We start from the raw sequence: 4,029 nt of genomic DNA, 5'->3' as shown, positions 1-4,029 counted from the left end.
TTCAAATTTGGTATTAAAAGTTCGAAGTATATATTACAGCCTATGACAGAAAATTGTCTGTGCAGGTCCATGTCTTCATATAGCCCCCATATAAGTGTACCTCCCAATATTCGGTATTTTGATGATTTTAGCTATATTTTTCACCGGAATTGTTTCAAATTTAGTAATTTGAAGTTCGTAGTGGATACTAAAGCCTATGACAAAAAATTGTCTGTGCAAGTCCACGTCCTCGTATAGCCCCCATATTACGGTACCTCCTGATATTCGGTATTTTCATGATTTTAGCGAAACTATTAACGGGAATTATTTCAAATTTGGTATTTGAAGTTCGTAATGGATACTACAGCCTATGACAGAAAATTGTCTGTGCAGGTCCAGTACTTTGTATAGGTCCCATAAGCCACTACATCCCTATATTCGGTATTTTGACGATTTTAGGTGCAATATTCACGGAAACTGTTGGAAATTTCTTATTTGAAATTCCTAATAGATACTACAGCCTGTGACAGAATCAGGTCCAGGTCTTCGTATAGATCACAATATAACGGCTATATTTGGGATTTTTAAGATTTTAACGGAATTATTAACGGATTTTATAATTTTGAAAAATTTCAAATGGTGGAGGGTATTCAAAGTTCGGCTCGGCCGAACTTACAGCTTTTTTACTTGTTCAAGTTTCGCATTAGAATATTGTAATGGCTTATAACAACAGTTGCCTATGCAGGTTCACTTCTTCGTATAGATCACAATATAACCGCTATATTCGGTATTTTTAAGATTTTAACAGAATTTTTAAAGGATTTTATTTTTATGGAAAATTTCCAAATTCGTTCCAAATGGCGGAGGGTATTTAAAGTTGGATCCGGTCGAACTTTCTGCTTTTTTAATTCTTTTTTAATATTGTATTTGTTTATGAAGCTCAGGTGTAGTGATGTTGCCTGGTCACATGGTCATCATTGGCAGTTATAACTTTTGTTTACTTGTTGTTCTATAGAACTTTCCACCAGACAGTTGGGTTTTTCAACGAAAATATTTCATTAATTTTGAGAGGTAGCATTCTTGGTAAATCCGTAGTAAATAATGATTCTTTGTTTATTTATTTTTTAATTTACTTCTTTTTTAATTTATTTTTTATTATATTTTTTAAAATTTTGATTTGTAGATTAAATATAATTTTCACTAATTTTTTTAATTTATTTTTTCATTGCTGTCCACTAAAGTGATGCCATGGAGATTAAAGTGATTTCGACATATATATAGATTTTTTGCTCTTCTAAGGGTTTCGTACAAAAATATACACCAATTTCATTTTTTTTTTTTTTGGAAAATTTTTCAATATTTGGAAATTATTTTTAAAAACTTCTTATTACAATTTTGTGTTCACAATTTTCCACAATTTTCTATTTAATATATATTTTTAATTTTTTTTTCTGTTTTCAAATATATTCAATTTGAAACTATTGTTTTACGCACGACGAACTATGAAATTCCGACATCATTTGCCCTCTTCTATTCTTTTCACGCCAAGTTAAAATCAAAGAATTTATTTTTTTTTTTTTTCGATTTTCTTCCGTCTCGATTTTATTTCGTTTTTTTTGGGGCGATCCGACATCAACCGTTTCCGTGCGTTAACTAAACTGAGGAGGCACCACCACTTAGTGCGTGCGCCGTTTTACTGGACCAGCCATGGACCATGGCGTATTAGTTTGGGTGTCTCAACACATGAAAAAAAATCAGCAACAACAACAACACCGTGATCACAATGACGTCCATGTGGATGGCTTGCCCTCAGACGTTAGGCGAAACAAAAAACCTGGCTGATTTGGCAGCGGCTAATACGGACGACGACGAAGACGACAACAAACAAATATTGATGGAGTCCTATTGTTGTGTAGCCGATGCTTTTTTTCATTTTTAATTTTATGAAAATTTTGGAATTTTATAAAAACACGCTCGTCTGCTTGAGGTGTTTATCCATGTTGTCGTGTGTTTGTGCGTGTGTGTCTAACGTCTGTTTATCCCATTTTTGTTTAGCCGTCATCTAGTGGCGATATTTCGGCATTTTTTGTCCCCCACGTCGACTCCCCTCCCTGTATTGAGCCGGATGAAGTGAGTGGCTAAATGTCTGTTTAGCTTTTGGAAGGGGTCTGTCATGTTTTTTTGATCGTTGCCATCAAAATTTAATGGCGTCTTTCGTCGCCCATGTTTTTTTTTTTTTCAAATGCAGACAATGTGGTTGAGTTTTTTTTGGAAATTGCTTCAATATGATAGTCCTCAAAAATTTTTTTTTTAAAAATCCAAGCTTACAGATGGTCCTCGAAAAATATTTTTTAAAAAAATTCACAGATGGTCCTGGAAAAATATTTTTTAAAAAATCCACGTTCAAAGATGGTCCTCAAAAATTTTTTTTTAAAAAATCCAAGCTTACAGATGGTCCTCGAAAAATATTTTTTTTTAAAAAATCCAAGCTTACAGATGGTCCTCGAAAAATATTTTTTAAAAAATCCCAGTTTACAGATGGTCCTCGAAAAATAATTTTTAAAAAATCCACGTTTATTTAGTCCTTGGAAAAAATATTCTTTAAAAATCCACGTTTATTTAGTCCTTAAAAAAATTATTATTTGAAAAAATCCACGTTTATTAAGTCTTTGGAAAAAATATTCTTTAAAAAATCCACGGTTATTTATCGTGGAAAAAATATTCTTTGAAAAATCGACGATTATTTAGTCCTTGAAAAAAATATTCATTGAAAAATCGACGATTATTTAGTCCTTGAAAAAAATATTCTTTAAAAAATCCACCTTTATTTAGTCTTTGGAAAAAATATTCTTTAAAAAATCCACCTTTATTTACTCCTTGAAAAAATTATTTTTTTAAAAATCGACGATTATTTAGTCCTTGAAAAAAATATTCTTTAAAAAATCCACCTTTATTTAGTCTTTGGAAAAAATATTCTTTAAAAAATCCACGTTTATTTAGTCATTGGAAAAAATATTCTTTAAAAAATCCACGTTCATTTAATCATTGGAAAAAATATTCTTTAAAAAATCCACGTTTATTTAGTCATTGGAAAAAATATTCTTTAAAAAATCCACGTTTATTTAGTCATTGGAAAAAATATTCTTTAAAAAATCCACGTTTATTTAGTCATTGGAAAAAATATTCTTCAAAAAATCCACGTTTATTTAGTCATTGGAAAAAATATTCTTTAAAAAATCCACGTTTATTTAGTCATTGGAAAAAACATTCTTTAAAAAATCCACGTTTATTTAGTCATTGGAAAAAATATTCTTTAAAAAATCCACGTTTATTTAGTCCTTGGAAAAAACATTCTTTAAAAAATCCACGTTTATTTAGTCCTTGGAAAAAATATTCTTTAAAAAATCCACGTTTATTTAGTCCTTGGAAAAAATTTTTTTTTAAAAATTTACGTTTATTTAGTCCTTGGAAAAAATATTTTTAAAAAATCCACGTTTACAGATGGCCCTCGAAAAATATTTTTTTAAAAATCCACGTTTACAGATGGCCCTCGAAAATATTTGTAAAAAAATCCACGTTTACAGATGGCCCTCGAAAATTATTTTTTTAAAAATCCACGTTTACAGATGGCCCTCGAAAATTATTTTTTTAAAAATCCACGTTTACAGATGGCCCTCGAAAAATATTTTTAAAAAAATCCACGTTTACAGATGGTCCTCGAAAAATATTTTTTAAAAAATCCACGTTTACAGATGGCCTTCGAAAATTTTTTTTAAAAAATCCACGTTTACAGATGGCCCTCGAAAAATATTTTTTAAAAAATCCACGTTTACAGATGGCCCTCGAAAAATATTTTTTAAAAAATCTACGTTTACAGATGACCCTCGAAAAATATTTTTTAAAAAATCCAGATGGCCTTCGAAAAATTTTTTTTTTTAAAAATCCACGTTTACAGATGGCCCTCGAAAAATATTTTTTAAAAAATCCACGTTTATAGAGTCCTTGGAAAAAAGGAATCCCTCAATTAAAACTACCAAAATGTTTGATTTT

Source organism: Musca domestica, unplaced genomic scaffold, assembly GCF_030504385.1.
Source record: "Musca domestica strain aabys unplaced genomic scaffold, Musca_domestica.polishedcontigs.V.1.1 121, whole genome shotgun sequence".
Taxonomy (NCBI): domain Eukaryota; kingdom Metazoa; phylum Arthropoda; class Insecta; order Diptera; family Muscidae; genus Musca; species Musca domestica.
Note: the sequence above shows the minus strand (reverse complement) of the source record.